Genomic DNA, 24,469 nt, shown 5'->3' on the forward strand with positions numbered 1-24,469 from the left:
CTAGCAGACTTTAACACACCTTTGAAACACAACACTGCCTAATGGCAAACAAAGCACCTCAGTGCACCTCATCACATGTTATCTGTATGATTGGCTGGGTGACCATCATTTCACCACAGGGCTTCTGCCTGTGTGTCTCTTGGACTGGGGCAATATGTGCTGATTGTGTAAATAAGGGTATAAAGTTGTCTAGGACTGTGAGGGCTTTAAGGCCATTATGCTAGTGAAGCTCAAATGTCCTATGGTTCCATCAGCTGATGCAAAATACTCCAACAGCCACACACACAAACCTGGCTACTTTGAGGGCAGCACCACTTCTAACTACTGCTTACAGGACACGGCATGGCACACACATAGTGCATGTAGATTAGAACCATTACCTATCTAATGGTACACACTACAGATCACAGTACTTGCATGCAACACACCTCATATCCACTATTATTATTATCTCTTTAGGACATATTATGCTTGATGACATCAGGCGGCCTATTTGTGGTCAGGCATTTGGAGGGCCACATCACCTGCTGCAAATAAAACACTGCAAAACCCTATCTCTTTCTAAGTTACTGAGTCAATCATGTTTACACCATATAGCCACACATGCACACACACACACACACACACACACACACACACACACACACACACACACACACACACACACACACACACACACACACACACACACACACACTAGGTGGCCTGGAGTGAGATTAGAACCCTTACCTATCTACTGTTACACACTATAGATCACAGTATTTACTGCACATGCCACAACTGACGTTTGTTTGACATATGGTTGCCAGCAAACTACTTGTGGAGTACACAAACTAGGCTTGTATTGCACAGCATCTGTGGCCTGCAGAGTGATATTGCTTCATGCCATTATCTGCATCTAGTATCCTAGCAATCAGATATCTGTTATTTATCCTAGCTATGTGTCTACAGTTACCTGTATGGCCATATGTGGCTGTATGCACTAATGTGCCCTGTCCATGCATGCGTAGACAACATTATACATTACACCACCTGCTCACCTGTTGCTGTATGTGTGGTGACATCCAGCAGCACAGGGGTCTGTATGTAAGTGCATTATGTACTGCTGAGCCCTTACTTTGGATCCTTTGAGCAACATTATAGATGTGTGTACAGCAGCTTTACTGACCAGTATTAGGGTATGTAGGACAATACAGACATCCACACACATATTTATGTATATACCAGGGATGTATATAAAAATGTAGATGTGTGTGTGTGTATGCATATGTGCTATGTAGATTTATGGGGAGAGACTGAGATGTATGTTTTATATATGTGTGTGTATATATATATATATATATATATATATATATATATATATATATATATATATATATATATATATATATAGTTATATAGTTACACTAAATAAGATCGAACAGCTAAAATATCAAAGACCATATGATCGATAGTTCAGAAGATTGATCTTCTGAAATTGTAAAAAAAAAAAGACATTAATGCAGGGGGACAAGCCCCCCTGCACCCCCCATGTGAGAGGCTGTACCCCCATACCCCCCTACTTAATTATACCAACTCTGAGATCGCGCTACACTGACAATACAGTGCTGAATGTGAAATTGTCCTATTCTCTGCTGTAGCGTGATCTCGGAGTTGGTATATTTAAGTAGGGAGGTGTGGGGGTTTAGGGGGGCTTCTGAAATATCGATCATATGGTCTCGACCATATGCTCTTCGATATTTCAGTCATTCGATCTTCTGAAGTGTATACATATATGTATGTGTGTGTGTGTGTGTGTGTGTGTGTGTGTGTGTGTGTGTGTGTGTGTGTGTGTGTGTGTATATATATATATATATATATATATATATATATATGGATTCACTTCATAACACTGAAACTTCAAAATACTGAAAATGACAAAACTTCATAATACTGAAGACCAAAATACTGAAAGCTCAAGATACTGAATACTCAAAACACTGAAACTCAAAATACTGAAAGCACATATTAGGCATAAACTCAGCTTAAACAACATAAATCATAGCAATTTCTACCAAATATATGCAGGAAAGCCCCTGCACCCCCACCCTGCTAATTATATATCTACTCCAAGATTGCACTTAACTACACTATGTGCAATCTTGGAGTTGATATATTTAATTAGGGGTGGTAGGGGGCCTTGCCCCGCATATATTTGGTAGAAATTGTAATGATTTATGTTGTTTAAACTGAGTTTACGCATAATATGTGTTTTCAGTATTTTGAGTTTCAGTATTTTGAGTTTTCAAGATTTTGAAGTTTCAATTTTGGTTTCAGTATTTTGAGTTTCAGTATTTTGATATTTCAATGTTATGAAGTGAATCCATATATATATATATATATATATATATATATATATATATATATATATATATATAGGTTCATAGGTCCATAGGTTCATAGGTTTATACTAGGCTATCTGCGCCAAGGCATTTATAAGCCTAGCCCGAATTTTTGTGGCTTACGCCACCCCTTATATGAAAAAATACTGTGCCCATTAGTTTGTTGTGCCTCTGTCCAGCAGTGACAGAGAGATGATTCCCGGGGTAAACCTACGATCTCCCATCCACAGGTCAAGATTTCTCTTGAACAGAGCCAGCGAGGTGCTCTGCCTCACATGGACCGGGACTCTATTCCACAGCATAGGGAGTCTCTGAGTGATAAATATATCCCTCCAGCACGTCCTATTTATATCCGTGCTAAGGTTTAAGTCACTTGCTCTAGTGGTTTTGGTGGATTTGGATTTTTTGAGGTGGAGCATGTCCATTAATTCTGGGTTGGACATGGCCTTGTATGTCAGGCACATGTCACCTCTGAGCAGACGGTATGCGACTGAATAGAGCTGGAGTTTCTTCAATCTGGCAGCATATGACAGATTTTGGAGTCCCTTTATCCTTTTGGTGAGAAACTTTTGGGGTCTCTCCAATTGCTGCAGATGTCGGGCGAGATACATCCCGAATGGGGCATTGTACTCGATCATTGGTCTGATGAGTGAAGAGTACAGGGGAACAATGACCTCACTAGATCTGGATGTGAATCCCTTCATGATCAGGTGGGCAATGTAGAAGGTCTTTCTAACCACTTTAGCAATGTGAGTGTCAAAAGAAAGGCCACTGTCAACCTGGGTCCCCAGGTCCCTGATAACCTCTTCTGTGCTTAGTGGATTGCCACCTATATGGTAGCTTGGGGTTACCTTGTTTTTCCCAAAGGGTATGACTATACATTTTTTGGCGTTTAACTTCAGGCCATGGCTCCGGCACCAGCTATCTGTTTCCGTGAGTCCCTTCTGAAGGATATCCGTGTCCGATGCACTTTCCACTATGGCGCCCAGTTTGCAGTCGTCTGCAAACTTTGTCAGCCAAAGTCCTCCCATGTTGGCCTGTACTTCTGAGAAGTAGATGCCGAACAATAGTGGGCCAAGGACCGAGCCCTGTGGGACACCACTTGTGACCGGCGTGGAGTCTGACATAGCGCCAGCAACTCTAACCCTGTGGGTTCTGTCCTTAAGCCAGTTTGCAACCCATCTTGTGACATATGGGTTTACATTTAAGCTGGTAAGTTTTTCTACAATACCCGAGTGGGGTATTGTGTCGAAAGCCTTTGCAAGGTCAAGGTAGGCTGTATGGACTGCCTTTCCCTCATCAATGGCCTTGGTGACTGTTTCGAAGAAGTCGACCAAGTTCAAAAGGCATGATCTTCCCTTGACGAAGCCAAACTGGGTCGGGTCCAATGTCTGCAAGTCCCCTATATCTTTGTTTATGAGCTCCATTTTGATCCTCTCCATAGCTTTGCAGACTAGACTTGTTAAGCTTATGGGGCAGTAATTACCAGGGTCCGTAGAGGCACCGCCTTTGTGGAGTGGGACCACAGTTGCCATATGCCACTCCTTGGGCACGTATCCTGTGGTAAGGCTGAGATTAAACAGCTGCCTTATGTGCGGGTTTAATTCCTCATTTAGCTCGTGTAGCACAAAGCCGGGGAAACCATGCGGTCCCATTGATGCTGTGTTTTTAGCTTTAGAGAGAGCAGCTTTCACCTGCGCATTTGAGATGTCTGGGAGGCTACACTCCACTGGGATAGTTATCTCTCCTTTAGGGGGGGAGAGGGGGGGTGAAGTTTGCACTGAACCTGTCTGCCAGTATGTTGGCAATGTCTGTGGGTTCAGTGATTTTTGTATCATTTTGGACTAATTCTGAGCATATCTGGGAGTTTCCACCCAGGTTCCTAACATAGCTGAAAAAGGCCTTATGAGTGTCCTTTGAATCCATGGCAATTTTTCTCTCAAAATTGGCCTTAGTTTATTTTATGAGTGCTCGTATTTTTTTACTAATAATGATCAGGGGTGACTTCCCTTTTATGGATTTTGTTCTATCATATAATAGCTTTCTCCCCTTATTGTAAAGTTTGTTAATGGTTGGGGTCCACCAGACTGGACGTTTGCCCTTTGTGGAAAGAGTCTTGGTTTTATTTGGGATTGCCTGATCCATGCAGTCCTGGAGGTGTTCATAGAAGGCATTTGTAAGGGCTTCCGCAGCTTGGGTTGTGGTTTCCACTGTCTCAGGGGCCTTGAAGGATACCACACCAGTCTTGAGTAGTGTGAAGTTTGCTTTAGAGAAGTTCTTCACTGTGGGCTTTTTTGTTTGGGGTGGGGGCGGGATGTGGATTTCCAGTGAGATTAGTTTATGATCAGATCTCACCAATGAGGGATATACTTCCGGTGTGGAGCATTTTGTCCCCATGTTTGTGATAATGACATCTAGTATATTTTCTCCTCTCATGGGAACAGTGACTAGCTGTTCCATGGCATTTGAATTTATGAACTCCAGGAACCATTGGGCTAGAAAGTTAGGGCTTGAGTAATGTTCCCAGTCTATATTCGGGTAGTTGAAGTCACCCAATATGATGGTGTTTGGAGATACATTTATACCCTCCAGTGTCTTCAGGAAGGCTGTGTGGGGTTCCTGAGTTTGAGAGGGTGGCCTGTAGCATGCTACAATTTGTAGAGCAGTTTTGCCTATGGTTAGTTGCACCTGGATGGTTTTCGAAGCTTCGTGCGTTGCCACCAACCTGGAGGTGTGGGTATCCTTTATGAATATGGATACACCCCCTCCTTTTGTGGTGTGGTCCGGGTTTTGGGGCGCGCATGATATGAGGTAAAACCTAATAGTGCCAGGGTGCTGTCAGGAGCCTTGAACCAGGTTTCAGTTACAGCACAGACATCGATGTTCTCCATACTGAGAAGGGCCTCGAGTGCGTGCATTTTGAGATTTAGACTTCTGGCATTGAGCAGCATTACCCTCAGTTTCTTTCCATTTTTGTTTTCTAGGGTGGTAGGTTTAGAATTTGAGCCTTGCCTAAAAAAGGCACTATGGGGGTGGCAAGAGCCTTAGCCAATATCCGGAATCCCAGGGGTGACAGGTGCAAGCCATCCCTTGCGAAGCAGCGTGGCTTGTCAAGCATGTCATCCCAGGCAGACAGACACTGGATCCCATTTGAATGACACCAGACATTAAGCCAATTGTTAAAGCTGATCATCTTGTCTCTATATTGTGGCATCATTCTTGGTGAAGGAGGGATACTGCTCAGGGTTAGGGTCATACCTGCCTGGGCTACATAATCAGAGAGCTCCTCTATGTCTCTTTTCATGTAGTCCAGGGAGGTACGTCTTTGGTCGTTCACACCAGCATGGACAATGACTGTGTCATATTTGTACTTGCCGTGGAGTGACCCAAGTGCTTGTGTTATGTGGCGGATTCTAGCGCCCGATAGGCAGCTTACTGTGACCCTCTCCTTGTTCAACCTGGTGAGTGGAACGTCAGTGTGTCTGACTATGGAGTCACCTATGACAAGTATGTTTGGTGTTGTATTTGGCCTTAAGGGCTGTGACTGCTTTGCACACTGCTTTTGTGGTTTATGTGTTGCTTGTGAGGTGTCTTGAGGTAGCAGTTGTTTGGGTGTCTGCTTTGGAGGCCTCTGCTGTTTAGGTAAAGTTTTACTCAGAGCCTCCGAGTATGTCTTTGTGTGTTTATGTGTTTGATTCAGTGGTGTGGTAGCATTATGTGAGGCTGGTTTTGTGGTGTGTGTAGTTGCCTTCTCCTCCTGTCTGGTCTTGCCAGTCCTGAGTTGAGAGAGCTCAGCCTCCAGTTTGGCTAAATAGCTGCATCTCTCACAAGTATTTGTGTTATGTGGGAAGAGGAGAGGGTTGTCTGTGTACATGAGGCAGTTATAACATTGCCTCAAGATTCCCAGATTCACCAGCTGGACCGGAGAGGAGATTGACAACTGACCTTTGGACATGCTAGAATAATATTGGGAATTCCTTAATAATTGAAAACAAGGGCCAGTGGGGAGTGAGGGTGTAGTGCTTTTAATTTTTAGTGCTGACTTATATAATTGCTTTAGTGAGCAAGTGCCAGGTAACTTGAGTGCAATGTGTTACAAGTAACTAAATGCAAAAACGACAAACAGTAACTTTCTTTCAAGTGAAACAAGGAAATAAGTACAGTAAGCAATGCAGATATCACTATTGATCCACAGAAGCACTGAGAAGCCACGTATTAGGTGGAATTAGCTTCCAGGGAAATAACAAGCAAACAAACAACAAGCATATAAACAAAGCTCGATTCAGCAGGCCTGGATCTAGTCTATGCTAGAGCAAACAAGGTGTACCAATTTCAGTAAGATACAGTTCAAATATTCAGGCACTATAAACCTTTAACCAGAAATTCCCAGCTCAGAAGGGCAGAGTCCAGCCTCTTCTCCCACAAGAGTGCAGACCACGAACCTTCTTAATGTAAAATAACTGGCCTGAAGCCCAAGTGCCTAAACCAGAACTAATACACTTGGACACTGGGCTCTCAATCAGCAGTTCCCAACTTAGAAGGATGAAAGCTACCTGTCCTGCCACCACAGTGCTTGCCACAAACCTTCCTAATGTAAAACAACTGGTCTGAAGCCCAAGTGCTTAATCCAAAAGACTTAGAATGATAGCTACACTTTAATCAAGTTACAACCAAGCTGTAATAAATACAATTGAATACTTTAGAGAATGTCTGGATTAGTGCTCAAGTTACACAAACAATGCTAGATCCAGCAGGCCCGAATCCAGTCTATGCCACAGCAAACAAGGCGCACCAACTTCAGTAAGAAGTAGTTCAGATATGCATGCACTATAAGCCTTTAACCAGAAATTCCCAGCTCAGAAGGGCAGAGTCCAGCCTCTCCTCCCACAAGAGTGCAGACCACGAACCCTCTTAATGTAAAATAACTGGCCTGAAAGCCCAAGTGCTTAAACCAGAATTAATACACTTTTAGAATAACAGACACTGAGCCCTCAATCAGCAGTTCCTAACCTAGAAGGATGTAAGCTACCTGTTCTGTCACAACAGTGCAGACCACAAACCCTCTCAGTGCAAAACAACTGGTCCGAAGCCCAAGTGTTTAAACCAAAAGGCTTAGAATGAGTTACACCAAGCAGTAATAAATACAATTGAGTATTTTTAAGATGATGCAAAAGTAAAATGAAGTAGGTAGAAACACAAGTACAGTAAAAGCAGATGAAAATTCTTTTTTTTTTTTTTTTTTTTTATCTGAACAAGTGCTGAGATCAAAGAAACAGATTTGAGAGCTGAAACTAGAAAACTGGCTAGTTATAAGAAAAAAAAACAAGCTAGAAGGCTTCCCTCAAACACAGAAGGGCTTGGGGGCTCAGAAGCCTACAAATAGTCTATACCACTTAACAGGAAAGGCAGGAAATGAGCTTAATTTTTTTTTGTCTGTTTCCCAGATGCTCTCTTTGTACACAGTAGGAGTGCCTGAAATCAGAATATGATCTCACTGCACTCAGTTGAATGAGCAAATGAGATGAGCCTAGAGGCAGGCTGAGGGGTGGGCAGTTTCAAGGCCACTAAGATTAACACCAAAACAAAACCAGGGAGGGTGGGTGGCAATAACTGAAGAGCAGAAAAACTGCCAGTTTAGTTAAAATTCCTTCAACACAGTTTAAATCAAATTAAATACCGTATATATATATATATATATATATATATTTTTTTTTAAAGTGCAGATAAAGGTACTTAAATTCTCTTATAGGTCCAGTTGAATATAACCAAGTTGTTAGCCGGCCAAAGCTGAGGTTTTTAAGCATAAAATACTTCACAATGCACCACTTAACTAGGCAAGGACAGGAAAGCAAAGAATGTGGCTACCGCCACACCTGTAATTACTAGCAAATAACAAAATTCAGCAAACACTAGCTTCTGTTCAAGTTACTAAAGAGCAGAAGAGCAGAAAAACTGCCAGTTCAGTTAAAATTCCTTCAACACAGTTTAAATCAAATTAAATACCGTATATATATATATTTTTTTTTTTTTAAAGTGCAGATAAAGGTACTTAAATTCTCTTATACGTCCAGTTGAATATAACCAAGTTGTTAGCCGGCCAAAGCTGAGGTTTTTAAGCAGAAAATACTTCACAATGCACCACTTAACTAGGCAAGGACAGGAAATCAAAGAATGTGGCTACCCCCACACCAGTAATTACTAGCAAATAACAAAATTCAGCAAACACTAGCTTCTGTTCAAGTTACTAAAGAGCAGAAGAGCAGAAAAACTGCCAGTTCAGTTAAAATTCCTTCAACACAGTTTAAATCAAATTAAATACCGTATATTTTTTTTTTTTTTTTTTTAAGTGCAGATAAAGGTACTTAAATTCTCTTATACGTCCAGTTGAATATAACCAAGTTGTTAGCCAGCCAAAGCTGAGGTTTTTATATATGAGTCTACTTTGAATGATCAAAATTACAAAACTTCAAATCTCATATGGCCAGGACCATATGCTCGAAGTTTTGTAACTTTGAACATTCAAAAAAAAAAAGAAATTAAAACACATTTATGCTGGATGGAAAGCCTCCCTGCACCCTCCACACCCCCTGCTATTAATATATACCAACTCCGAGATTGCACTATAATGAAAAAAAAGGGAATATTCCCATTCCGCATTGTATGGAGATCTCCGTTTAAGTGTTTGGAGTTTTAAAACTTTGATCATATGGTTTCAACCATATAAAATTCGAAGTTCTGAAACTTCGATCACTTAACTGGAACCCGTATGTGTGTATATATGTCTTCTTTATTACTTATTTCAGAGCCTTCCCAATTTATGACTTATTTATTACTTATTTCAGGGCCTTCCCAGTTTATGACTTCTTTATTACTTCTTTCAGGGCCTTCCCAATGTATGACTTCTTTATTAATTATTTCAGGGCCTTCCCAGTTTTTGACTTCTTTATTACTTATTTCAGGGCCTTCCCAGTTTATGACTTCTTTATTACTTATTTCAGGGCCTTCCCAATTTATGACTTCTTTATTACTTATTTCAGGGCCTTCCCAGTTTATGACTTCTTTATTACTTATTTCAGGGCCTTCCCAGTTTATGACTTCTTTATTACTTATTTCAGGGCCTTCCCAGTTTATGACTTCTTTATTACTTATTTCAGGGCCTTCCCAGTTTATGACTTCTTTATTACTTATTTCAGGGCCTTCCCAATTTATGACAACTTTATTACTTATTTCAGGGCCTTCCCAGTTTATGACTTCTTTATTACTTATTTCAGGGCCTTCCCAATTTATGACTTCTTTATTACTTATTTCAGGGCCTTCCCAATTTATGACAACTTTATTACTTATTTCAGGGCCTTCCCAATTTATGACAACTTTATTACTTATTTCAGGGCCTTCCCAGTTTATGACTTCTTTATTACTTATTTCAGGGCCTTCCCAGTTTATGACTTCTTTATTACTTATTTCAGGGCCTTCCAGGTTTATGACTTCTTTATTACTTATTTCAGGGCCTTCCCAATTTATGACAACTTTATTACTTATTTCAGGGCCTTCCCAGTTTATGACTTCTTTATTACTTATTTCAGGGCCTTCCCAATTTATGACTTCTTTATTACTTATTTCAGGGCCTTCCCAATTTATGACAACTTTATTACGTATTTTAGGGCCTTCCCAGTTTATGACTTCTTTATTACTTATTTCAGGGCCTTCCCAGTTTATGACTTCTTTATTACTTATTTCAGGGCAGTCTTCTATGTCCTCTTCATTATTTTTCCCTCATCATTTTTCTTCTGTTTCTATTACCTCTAAAATGTCTTCACTTTGGTCATTTTCTTCTCAGTCTTTTTCCTTACTCTTATTTTCATTTTTACAATCCATCCTTAAATGTCCAATTTTGTTTTATTTATAACATTTGAATTCATATTTCTTGCATCACGTCCCATTATCCCACAAATATAACATTTCCTTTTATCACAGTTACTTATCAAATGTCCTTCTTTACAAAAAAATATTTTGGGTTGTCCCCAGTATTTGGCAACACTACTATTCCCCCTCCACACTAATCATGCTTGGTATATGTACATTTTTTCTCTTTCTTTTTCTAACATGGTATTGCAATCCCATCCTTCAGTCCATAAACCCCTTTTATCATAAACATTTGCAATGTCTAGTCGTTCTTTACAGCAAGTTTTCAAATGTCCTTTCAAATCTCTCTTTCTACCTCTGTTCAAAATTGTACATGAATTTTCTTTTTCCTTTCCCCTGTTAAATGCTTTTATCACATAAAGACTCCCTGGATTACACTCTTTCCTTTTCTTCATATTTTTGAAGAATATTTTCCATTGAAAAAAGTCTCAAATATAATGTCATAAAATGTCTCTGTTAATAAGAATAAATGCTCTTTCTTTGTGTGCTTTTACTTCCAAAGTAGCTATTACATTGTCCCACACTTCATACCTGTCAATTTATTAATCTTCTTTATAGGTTCATAGGTTCATAGGTAGGTACTAGGCTATTGGCCCTAGGGCCTATACAAGCCTAGCCAAAAATGTACCCTGGCTTTCGCCACCCAAGAAAATTATTTTCCTGTGCCCCTGTCAAGCAGAACCACAGAAGTGATCCCCGGGGTGAATTTCCTATTACCCATCCAATTATCAAGATTTTTCTTGAAGAGTGCTAATGAGGAGCTCTGTTTGACATAGATAGGTAGTCTGTTCCAGAGTATGGGAAGTCTCTGGGACAGGAATCTATCCCTCCAGCATGTTCTGTTTATTGTGGTGACAAGGTTTAAGTCCCTAGAGCATGTAGCTTGGAGGGATTGGGATTTCTTTAAGTGGAGCATGTCCAACAGCTCTGGGTTTGACATAGCTTTATATGTTAGGCAGAGATCGCCTCTGAGTAGGCGATATGCGACGGAGTAAAGCTGGAGTTTTTTGAGACGGTCTGCATAAGGCATCTGTTTGAGGCCAGTAATCCTCTTTGTGAGGTATGTTTTTGGCCTTTCCAGTTGTTGTAGATGTCTTGTGAGGTACATACCAAAAGGGGCGTTGTACTCTATAATGGGTCTAATGAGTGATGAGTAGAGGGGAACAATGACCTCTTTTTTTCTGGATGAGAAACCTTTTGTGATGAGGTGTGCCACGTAAAAGGATTTCCTGTCCACTTTGGCGATGTGATTATCAAAGGAGAGACTACTGTCCACCTGTGTCCCAAGGTATCTTATCACACTTTCGGTGTTAAGTAGATTACCGCCTATGTGGTAGTTCATGGGTACAGAGTTTTTATCAAAGGGGATGACAATGCACTTTCTGGCATTGAGCTTGAGACCATGTCTTTGACACCAGGCATCTGTCTCAGTGAGACCCTTTTGTAGGATGTCCACATCGTTAGGAGTTTCAATTATGGCTCCTAGTTTGCAGTCATCTGTGAATTTAGTTAGCCAAAGACCTTCTGTGTTAGCCTGTACTTCAGAGAAGTAGATACCAAACTACTTTGAATCCTTATCATGTACTTCCATTTTTTTTATTTTCTTCTGTCTATTTCTTTTCTGCTACTCCCCTTTTGCCTTCTTTTACTTGCTTTTATTTTCTGTGCAAATTGTCTCTCATCCTCCTTTTGTATTTTTCCATAATGTCCCCCCAGGAAATGTCTCTTTCATTTTCTGGCTTACACTGGATCACTATTTCTTTAAACAAAGCATTCCACAGCCCTCCTGACTGAAGGGTTGTAATTACACATTCATCAGTGGCCTAATCATCTCTATCAAGCAGATTTGTTGGAAACATCTCCTCAGAATCCTGCATGCGTTCTCTATTCTTAATATCGTATTTCTTCTCCATTATCTTCTTCTCTCTTCACCTCCCACGCTGTTTCTCCAGGCCTGGAACAGGAAGTGCTCAGGCAACATGGGTCATCCTTGCAACAGCTACGAGAAGGGTAAGTTCCCTGATGGCCTGGACAAATTTCCACTAGTAGTATACTAGTATAAATACTTATGGCACTAGTCTGGTCAACAAAAGGTGAATAAATAAATAAAATAAATACTAGGCTTGAGTAAATACCTCAGCATATACTCTGTTAATTAAAATGTTTGTGTGGCTTAAATTTAAAGTGCAATGTTTTTATTTTCATGAAATGGTAGATGATACTTTACTTTATTCTCATGATGTGGGGGGTCATCATTGATGATGAACTCAAATTTGATTTGCATGTCTCTAATAACACTAAGAAAACTCACCAAAAACTCAGACTCCTGTATTGAAACAAAAAAATTTCTCAACTCCAAATCCAAAAGCTTCCCATCCCATGCATATCTCCTTCCTAGCTTTCTCTATGGCTTCCAAATCCTCACCGACCTGTATACCTCCCTCCTTACAAAAGTCGAATCTGCTTATAATAAAATAGCTAAATTTGCCTCAGGTCACTCCTACCACTCTCACCACTGTCTTGCCCTTTATAACTTAAACTGGTTAGAACTTACTTATCAATTACTCTTTTGACAACTCCAGGTCATACATACCGTACTGTACCAACCTTCCTCTTGCCCTGACATTGCCTCTCTTGTCTCCCTCTATACCCCTCCTAGGTCTCTTCATAGCTCTGAACAAAACCTCCTCCAAATCTACAAACCCAAAAGGAAAATAGGGTAAAAACTCTATAGCTACATCCCAGCCCTTGCCTGGAACAAACTTCCAGTAGGAATAAGGAATATTAACTACCCACAAAATTTCAAGGCTGCTATAAAAAACATTCTAAAGAGTTCTTGGATATGTCACTGCAATCATCCCTCCAATAGCCTCCCTAGCCTCACACCCTACTCTTGCACCCCTCTCAGTAATGCACCCTTTCTGCATGTATCTTACTTCTCAAATTCTCTCTTCCACCCACACTCCCCTGATTCTCTAATTCTCTCTACCACCCTCATAGGTAGGTACGAGACTATCAGCCCAAGGACCTAAGTAAGCCTAGCCAACAAGGTTCCCTGGCTTAAACCACCCAAGAAAGTTATTTTCCTGTGCCCCTGTTGAGAAGAGCCACAGACATGATCCCCGGGGTGTATTTCCTATTTCCCATCCATTCAAGATTTTTCTTGTAGAGTTGTAATGAGGAACTTTGCTTGACATAGATGGATAGCTTGTTCCAGAGTATGGGAAGTCTCTGGGACTGGAATCTATCACTCCAGTATGTCCTGTTTATTGTGGTGACAAGGTTTAGGTCCCTAGAGTGTGTAGCTCAGAGGGATTTGGATTTCTTTTGGTGTAGCATGTCCAACAGCTCTGGGTTTAACATACTTTATATGTTAGGCAGAGATTTCCTCAGAGTAGGCGATATGCTACAGAGTAAAGCTGGAGTTTTTTTGAGACGGTCAGTGTAGGGGATCTGTTTGAGGCCAGTAATCCTCTTTGTGAGGTGCTTCTGTGGTATTTCCAGCTGCTGCAGATGTATTGTGAGGTACATTCCAAAAGGGGCGTTGTACTCTATAATGTGTCTAATGACTGCCGAGTAGAGGGGAACAATGGCCTTTTTTTCCTGGATGAGAATCCTTTTGTGATGAGGTGTGCCACGTAGAAGGATTTCCTGACTACTGTGGTGATGTGATTATCAAAGGAAAGACTACTGTCCACCTGGGTCCCAAGGTCTCTTATCACACATTTGGCGTTAAGTAGACTGCTGCTTATGTGGTAGTTCATGGGTACAGAGTTTTTACCAAAGAGGATGACAATGCACTTTTTGACATTGAGCTTCAGGCCATGCCTCTGACACCAGGCATCTGTCCCAGTGAGTCCCTTCTATAGGATGTCCACATCATTTGGGGACTCAACTATGGCTCCTAGCTTGCAGTCATCTGCAAACTTCATTAGCCAGAGACCTTCTGTGTTAACCTGTACTTCAGAGAAGTAGATACCAAACAGGAGAGGTCCCAGGACTGAACCCTGTGGTACTCCACTTGTCACTAGTTTGAAGTCAGATTTGGAGTCTGCAACTTTTACAGTGTGGGTTATCTCAGTGAGCCAGTTGGTAACTCATCTTGTGACATAGGGCTTTATACCTAGTTTAGTGAGTTTACCTATAATTCCAGGATTAGGGGATGGTGTCAAAAGCCTTGGTAAGGTCAAGATAGGCTGTGTGAATCACCTTAACCTCATCTACAGCTTTGGTGACTGCCTCAAAGAAGTCAATCAGGTTCAGGAGGCATGATCTGCCTTTCACAAACCCGAACTGGGTGGGTTCCAGAGTTTGGAGGTTACCAATGTCTTTGTTTATGAGTTCCATGATGTAAGTCAGTAATGAAGGAGAGGGGAGTAGGTGTACAGCCAGTGAGAAAGTGTTCATGGCCTTACAGACCAGGCTCGTTAGGCTAATAGTGCACCCCCTTGCTTCCTCTCTTGCTTTCTCACTGGCTGTACACCTACTCCCCTCTCCTTCATTACTGACTTACATCTTTCTCACTGGCTGTACACGCACTCGCCTCTCCTTCATTACTGACTTACATCTACATCTTTCTCACTGGCTGTACACCTACTCCCCTCTCCTTCATTACTGACTTACATCTTTCTCACTGGCTGTACACCTACTCCCCTCTCCTTCATTACTGACTTACATCTTTCTCACTGGCTGTACACCTACTCCCCTCTCCTTCATTACTGACTTACATCTTTCTCACTGGCTGTACACCTACTCCCCTCTCCTTCATTACTGACTTACATCTTTCTCACTGGCTGTACACCTACTCCCCTCTCCTTCATTACTGACTTACATCTTTCTCACTGGCTGTACACCTACTCCCCTCTCCTTCATTACTGACTTACATCTTTCTCACTGGCTGTACACCTACTCCCTCTCCTTCATTACTGACTTACATCTTTCTCACTGGCTGTACACCTACTCCCCTCTCCTTCATTACTGACTTACATCTTTCTCACTGGCTGTACACCTACTCCCTCTCCTTCATTACTGACTTACATCTTTCTCACTGGATGTACACCTACTCCCCTCTCCTTCATTACTGACTTGCATCTTTCTCACTGGCTGTACACCTACTCCCCTCTCCTTCATTACTGACTTACATCTTTCTCACTGGCTGTACACCTACTCCCCTCTCCTTCATTACTGACTTACATCTTTCTCACTGGCTGTACACCTACTCCCTTCTCCTTCATTACTGACTTACATCTTTCTCACTGGCTGTACACCTACTCCCCTCTCCTTCATTACTGACTTACATCTTTCTCACTGGCTGTACACCTACTCCCCTCTCCTTCATTACTGACTTACATCTTTCTCACTGGCTGTACACCTACTCCCCTCTCCTTCATTACTGACTTACATCTTTCTCACTGGCTGTACACCTACTCCCCTCTCCTTCATTACTGACTTACATCTTTCTCACTGGCTGTACACCTACTCCCCTCTCCTTCATTACTGACTTACATCTTTCTCACTGGCTGTACACCTACTCCCCTCTCCTTCATTACTGACTTACATCTTTCTCACTGGCTGTACACCTACTCCCCTCTCCTTCATTACTGACTTACATCTTTCTCACTGGCTGTACACCTACTCCTCTCTCCTTCATTACTGACTTACATCTTTCTCACTGGCTGTACACCTACTCCCCTCTCCTTCATTACTGACTTACATCTTTCTCACTGGCTGTACACCTACTCCCTCTCCTTCATTACTGACTTACATCTTTCTCACTGGCTGTACACCTACTCCCCTCTCCTTCATTACTGACTTACATCTTTCTCACTGGCTGTACACCTACTCCCCTCCTTCATTACTGACTTACATCTTTCACACTGGCTGTACACCTACTCCCTCTCCTTCATTACTGACTTACATCTTTCTCACTGGCTGTACACCTACTCCCCTCTCCTTCATTACTGACTTACATCTTTCTCACTGGCTGTACACCTACTCCCCTCTCCTTCATTACTGACTTACATCTTTCTCACTGGCTGTACACCTACTCCCTCTCCTTCATTACTGACTTACATCTTTCTCACTGGCTGTACACCTACTCCCTCTCCTTCATTACTGACTTACATCTTTCTCACTGGCTGTACACCTACTCCCTCTCCTTCATTACTGACTTACATCTTTCTCACTGGCTGTACACCTACTCCCTCTCCTTCATTACTGACTTACATCTTTCTCACTGGCTGTACACCTACTCCCTCTCCTTCATTACTGACTTACATCTTTCTCACTGGCTGTACACCTACTCCCTCTCCTTCATTACTGACTTACATCTTTCTCACTGGCTGTACACCTACTCCCCTCTCCTTCATTACTGACTTACATCTTTCTCACTGGCTGTACACCTACTCCCTCTCCTTCATTACTGACTTACATCTTTCTCACTGGCTGTACACCTACTCCCTCTCCTTCATTACTGACTTACATCTTTCTCACTGGCTGTACACCTACTCCCCTCTCCTTCATTACTGACTTACATCTTTCTCACTGGCTGTACACCTACTCCCTCTCCTTCATTACTGACTTACATCTTTCTCACTGGCTGTACACCTACTCCCCTCTCCTTCATTACTGACTTACATCTTTCTCACTGGCTGTACACCTACTCCCCTCTCCTTCATTACTGACTTACATCTTTCTCACTGGCTGTACACCTACTCCCTCTCCTTCATTACTGACTTACATCTTTCTCACTGGCTGTACACCTACTCCCCTCTCCTTCATTACTGACTTACATCTTTCTCACTGGCTGTACACCTACTCCCTCTCCTTCATTACTGACTTACATCTTTCTCACTGGCTGTACACCTACTCCCCTCTCCTTCATTACTGACTTACATCTTTCTCACTGGCTGTACACCTACTCCCCTCTCCTTCATTACTGACTTACATCTTTCTCACTGGCTGTACACCTACTCCCCTCTCCTTCATTACTGACTTACATCTTTCTCACTGGCTGTACACCTACTCCCCTCTCCTTCATTACTGACTTACATCTTTCTCACTGGCTGTACACCTACTCCCCTCTCCTTCATTACTGACTTACATCTTTCTCACTGGCTGTACACCTACTCCCCTCTCCTTCATTACTGACTTACATCTTTCTCACTGGCTGTACACCTACTCCCTCTCCTTCATTACTGACTTACATCTTTCTCACTGGCTGTACACCTACTCCCCTCTCCTTCATTACTGACTTACATCTTTCTCACTGGCTGTACACCTACTCCCCTCTCCTTCATTACTGACTTACATCTTTCTCACTGGCTGTACACCTACTCCGCTCTCCTTCATTACTGACTTACATCTTTCTCACTGGCTGTACACCTACTCCCCTCTCCTTCATTACTGACTTACATCTTTCTCACTGGCTGTACACCTACTCCCCTCTCCTTCATTACTGACTTACATCTTTCTCACTGGCTGTACACCTACTCCCCTCTCCTTCATTACTGACTTACATCTTTCTCACTGGCTGTACACCTACTCCCTCTCCTTCATTACTGACTTACATCTTTCTCACTGGCTGTACACCTACTCCCGTCTCCTTCATTACTGACTTACATCTTTCTCACTGGCTGTACACCTACTCCCCTCTCCTTCATTACTGACTTACATCTTTCTCACTGGCTGTACACCTACTCCCTCTCCTTCATTACTGACTTACATCTTTCTCACTGGCTGTACACCTACTCCCTCTCCTTCATTACTGACTTACATCTTTCTCACTGGCTGTACACCTACTCCCTCTCGTTCATTACTGACTTACATCTTTCTCACTGGCTGTACACCTACTCCCCTCTCCTTCATTACTGACTTACATCTTTCTCACTGGCTGTACACCTACTCTACTCTCCTTCATTTCTGACTTACATCTTTCTCACTGGCTGTACACCTAGTCCCGTCTCCTTCATTACTGACTTACATCTTTCTCACTGGCTGTACACCTAGTCCCCTCTCCTTCATTACTGACTTACATCTTTCTCACTGGCTGTACACCTACTCCCCTCTCCTTCATTACTGACTTACATCTTTCTCACTGGCTGTACACCTACTCCCTCTCCTTCATTACTGACTTACATCTTTCTCACTGGCTGTACACCTACTCCTCTCTCCTTCATTACTGACTTACATCTTTCTCACTGGCTGTACACCTACTCCCCTCTCCTTCATTACTGACTTACATCTTTCTCACTGGCTGTACACCTACTCCCCTCTCCTTCATTACTGACTTACATCTTTCTCACTGGCTGTACACCTACTCCCTCTCCTTCATTACTGACTTACATCTTTCTCACTGGCTGTACACCTACTCCCCTCTCCTTCATTACTGACTTACATCTTTCTCACTGGCTGTACACCTACTCCCCTCTCCTTCATTACTGACTTACATCTTTCTCACTGGCTGTACACCTCTCCTCCTCTCCTTCATTACTGACTTACATCTTTCTCACTGGCTGTACACCTACTCCCTCTCCTTCATTACTGACTTACATCTTTCTCACTGGCTGTACACCTACTCCCCTCTCCTTCATTACTGACTTACATCTTTCTCACTGGCTGTACACCTACTCCCCTCTCCTTCATTACTGACTTACATCTTTCTCACTGGCTGTACACCTACTCCCTCTCCTTCATTACTGACTTACATCTTTCTCACTGGCTGTACACCTACTCCCTCTCCTTCATTACTGACTTACATCTTTCTCACTGGCTGTACACCTACTCCCCTCTCCTTCATTACTGACTTACATCTTTCTCACTGGCTGTACACCTACTCCTCTCCTTCATTACTGACTTACATCTTTCTCACTGGCTGTACACCTACTCCCTCTCCTTCATTACTGACTTACATCTTTCTCACTGGCTGTACACCTACTCCCCTCTCCTTCATTACTGACTTACATCTTTCTCACTGGCTGTACACCTACTCCCCTCTCCTTCATTACTGACTTACATCTTTCTCACTGGCTGTACACCTACTCCCCTCTCCTTCATTACTGACTTACATCTTTCTCACTAGCTGCACACCTACTCCCCTCTCCTTCATTACTGACTTACATCTTTCTCACTGGCTGTACACCTACTCCCCTCTCCTTCATTACTGACTTACATCTTTTTCTCTCTCCTCAATGAACTTTGACAAAAATAAACTCCATCTCCATTTTGGTGTCTTTATTAGTCCGTCACCCACATTTAATCAACTCAATAAAATACAGGGCCTGCACTGCTAGATGTTTACATAATTCTTGACTGCCTTTTATGCTTAATGTAAATATGTTGTATACCTCACTAGATTACTTAGTGCATCTATGGTTTCCTACATAACTTTAGCTTATAATTCTTTTATTTTTTATGAAACATTGTATTTTATATACCTAAGATTGTATTCAATGTGGAGATTTTCTCCCTGGGTCACCACTGAAAAAGGGCTTCTGCCCAGTCGGACTAACCTGGTCAACAAATGTCAAATAAATAAATAAATACATACATACATACATACATACATACATACATACATACATAAATAAATAACCCTGCCAGTTCATGAAAATAAAAACATAGCACCTTAAGTTTAAGGCAGTCAAACATTTTAATTAAAAAATTACTTTAACAGATTTTGAAAATTAGGTTGCCTAAAATGCCATGAAAAGTCTATTATTAATATTTAGTTGCTTTATTTATTCATTTATTTATGTATTAACATTTGATTACTGGGAAAGACCAGCTGGATAAGAACCCATTTTCAGTGGATGCGCAGGGAGAAAGCTCCAACATATTATAAAACATTTTAAGAACAACAATTCTACAGTCTTCAAAAATAATACAAAAACATATATTGTTTAAATAATCATACTAATTTAGATGTAATATGAAAATGTTGGAGAATAGATACAATTATATGACAATGATTTAATAGTTAGAGAAATTGTAGTCAGTTTAAGGAGAAATTAAATGTAATTTAGTATAATACAAAGAGGAATTGTAATATGAAGTGAGGAGAGAAAATCAGGCTTATGATATATTTAGAGAGAAAACCATGGGAGAGAACCTGATAGAAGTAAGGAAGTGAGTGAAGAAGGGAGCTCAGGAGGTGTAAAGTACGAACTTGTATTTGTCCACATTTAGGGATGTAGTTTATCCTGGTGCTGAGCAGGAACGGAGACACCTGTTGGCTAGGAAGTCTTTTAGAGTGCTTTTGAAGAACTGAAGGGAGGATATTGACTTGATGGATTGAGATAAGGAGGTACAGGCCTTCTTTTATATTTTATTTCATTTACTTATTTTATTTTATTTTACATTTGTTTACTGGGATAGTCCGACTGGACACAGGTCCATTTACTGTGGAGGCCCGGGGAGAAAAGCTCCTTACAAGTAACAATGTAGTTAAAAAAGACCACAGTAAAGAACTTCTCAAAAGCCGACTTCACACTTCTAAAGACTAGTGTGGTCTCCTTTAAGGCCCCCGAGCCGACGGAAAACAGTACTCAAGCCGCTGAATCACTTACAAATGCCTTCTACCAGCACCTGCAGGACTGCATGGATAAGGCAATCCCAAGCAAAACAAAGACTCTTTGTACCAAAGGCAAGCGTCCACTCTGGTGGACCCCAGCCATAAACAAATTCTACAACAAAAGGAGGAAGCTACTACAAGATAGAGCAAAATCCTTAAAAGGTAAGACACCCTTGATCACTATAAGTAAAAAACTAAGAGCTCTCATAAAATCATCCAAAGCAAATTTTGAGAGGAAAATAGCTAAAGACTCAAAAGACAATCATAAGGCCTTCTTTAGCTATGTTAGAAACCTGGGAGGAAACTCCCAGATATGCTCAGAACTAGTTCAAAATGATGTGAAGATTACTGATCCTACAGACATTGCCAACATACTGGCTGACAGGTTCAGTGCAAACTTCTCCCCTCCCCAAAGGAGAGATATCTATACCAAGCGATTGCAGCCCCAAACATCTCCAACGCCCAAGTGAGAACTGCTCTCTCCAAAGCAAAAACACAGCATCCATGGGACCTGATGGTGTCCCCGGCTGTGTGCTCCACGAACTCAATGAGGAATTAAACCCACAGCTAGGACAGCTGTTTAATCATAGTCTTACCTCTGGATCGCACCCAGGAAGTGGCGCACTGCAACTGTGGTCCCACTTCACAAAGGCGGTGCCTCCACCGACCCTGGAAATTACCGGCCCATTAGCTTGACAAGTCTTATCTGCAAAGCCATGGAGAGGATCATAATGGACCTCATAAATAAAGACATAGGGAATTTGCAGACTTTGGATCCATCCCAGTTTGGCTTTGTCAAAGGCAGATCATGCCTTCTAAACTTGGTTGACTTTTTCGAAACAGTCACCAAAGCCATTGATGAGGGAAAGGCAGTCCATATAGCCTACCTCGATCTGGCAAAGGCCTTTGATACAATACCCCACTCGGGTATCATTGAAAAACTCATCAGCTTAAATGTTAACCCATACATCACAAGATGGGTTGCAAACTGGCTGAGTGACAGAACCCACAGGGTCAGAGTTGCTGGCGCCATGTCAGATTCAAAGCCTGTCACAAGTGGTGTACCACAGGGCTCAGTCCTGGGCCCACTCTTGTTTGGCATCTACTTTTCCGAAGTACAAGCAAACACAGGAGGGTTATGGCTGACAAAGTTTGCAGATGACTGCAAACTGGGCGCCATAGTAGAAAACACATCTGACACAGATATCCTTCAAAAGGGTCTCACAGAAACAGATAACTGGTGCCAGAGCCATGGCCTAAAGTTAAATGCCAAAAAATGCATAGTCATACCCTTCGGGAAAAACAAGGTTACCCCTAGCTACCAAATAGGTGGCAATCCACTGAGTACAGAAGAAGTTATCAGGGACCTGGGGACCCAGGTTGATAGTAGTCTGTCATTCGACACCCATGTAGCTAAAGTAGTTAGGAAGACCTTCTACATTGCCCACCTTATCATGAAGGGATTCTCATCTAGATCAAGGGAGGTCATAGTCTCCCTATACTCATCACTCATCAGACCAATGATTGAGTACAATGCCCCATTCGGAATGTATCTGACCCGACACTTGCAGCAGCTGGAGAGGCCACAAAGGTTCCTCACCAAAAGGATAAAGGGTCTCAAACATCTGTCCTATGCTGCCCGACTGAAAGAACTCCAGCTCTATTCATTCGCCAGCTTGCTCAGAGGTGACCTTTGCCTAACATACAAGGCCATGTCAAACCCAGATTTGATGAATATGCTTCACCTCAAAAATCTAGATCCATCAGAGCCACAAGGGCGGAGACTTAAACCTCGACACGGCTATTAATAGGACGTGCTGGAGGGATAGATTCATCACCCAAAGACTCCCTATGCTGTGGAATAAAATCCCGGTATATGTGAGGCAGAGCACCTCGCTGGCCTTGTTCAAGAGAAATCTTGACCAATGGATGGGAGATCGCAGATATACCCCAGGGATTACCTCAGTGTCACTGCTCAACAGAGGCACAGCAAAATAATGGGTATAGTTCCCCATACTAAAGGGGTGGCGTAAGCCACAAAACTATGGGCTAGGCTTGTAAATGCCCTCGGGCAGATAGCCTAGTATGAACCTATGAACCTATGAATACAAGTTACAGATAAAATGTAATAGCCATAAAGCACTTTTAAACAGAAAAAAACAATTCCTAATTAAAATGTATATAGAAAAAGCAATTCATTAATTAAGACACATATAGAAAATAACATTTTGATGTTTGCAGTAGGGATTCCTGAGTTTGTAGCAAAAACAACAGAAATCTGTTAGAGTAGCTAGTCATTTGTTGTTACATGAGGTAGGGGTGTTATGTGATGCATGGGCATAGCCAAGAATTCATTAGGTCAGCTTTGAGAGAGTTTTTAAATAGTGTAGTTGAGGCAGCAGAGGTCAGAGTAGGAGGAAGGTTGTTCTAGTTTCTAGTTTTTTTGTGGGAGAACAGAACTTTCCCTGCAATGTTATTGGCTTTAGAGATACAGAGGAGAGATTGTTCAAAACAGCGGAGAGGCAATTTGACACGTACTCGGTTAGGAGTTGTTTTAAGGATGGGGTTTTGTTAGGATAATTCACAATATTGTAGGCAAGTATTAATTGGTGATAACTGAGTAGCTGAGGAAGTTCTAACCATTTAAGTTCTTGTAATGCCTGACAGTGATGGGTTTTGAAGGTGGAGTTACTAGCAAATCTGGTGATTTTATTGTAACATGACTCAAGTCGTTCAAGGTCCTGTTTTCTTGTGTGGGTAAGGATCGGTGCAGCGTACATAAGAGTGGACAGTAGGTGTGTTTGGGCTAGTGTAATTCATGCCTGATCAGATAATAATTTTCTGTGTCTGTTTAGTGTTCCCATTTTTTGTGGACCTTTTTGATTGTTTGTAATATGTGGACATCAAATATTAGCTTATTGTCAATTTCTACATCAAGGAGTTTGAGGTTGGTGGGGGAGATGTTAGTGTTATTTTTCAATGTGATTGTAAAAGGCTGATTGTGTGGATTTAGTTTTGTTGGGAGTGAATATGAGTAATTTGGTCTTGGTATTGAGGATGAGTTGGATCTGAGTAATCCAGCTTTCCACTGAGGTAAAGGATTCCTGGGTAAGTTTTTGTAGGATAGTCAGTGATGGTGCGGAGCAGATCAGGGTTGAGTCATCTGCATATTGTATAATTGTGGCATGTCGGGTGGAGGTATGAAGGTTGTTGGTAAATATGGAGAAGAGTAGAGGGCCCAATATTGAACCTTGTGGGACTCCTACAGTGGTTGGAAGTGGTGGGGATAGTTTGTTTTGCCATTGGACAGATTGTTGTCTATCTGATAGGTAGCTTTTCAACCAGGCTATAGTGGAAGGGGTGAGGGATAGGGGAATCATGGAGTCTAGTAGTATGGTATGTGATACCATGGAGTCTAGTAGTATAGTGTGTGACACCATGGAGTCTAGTAGTATGGTGTGTGACAGCATGGAGTCTAGTAGTATGGTATGTGACACCATGGAGTCTAGTAATATAGTGTGTGACACCATGGAGTCTAGTAGTATGGTGTGTGACAGCATGGAGTCTAGTAGTATGGTATGTGACACCATGGAGT

Source organism: Protopterus annectens, chromosome 9.part0 (assembly GCF_019279795.1).
Source record: "Protopterus annectens isolate FY-2018-M chromosome 9.part0, PAN1.0, whole genome shotgun sequence".
In the NCBI taxonomy this organism is placed as follows: Eukaryota; Metazoa; Chordata; order Ceratodontiformes; family Protopteridae; genus Protopterus; species Protopterus annectens.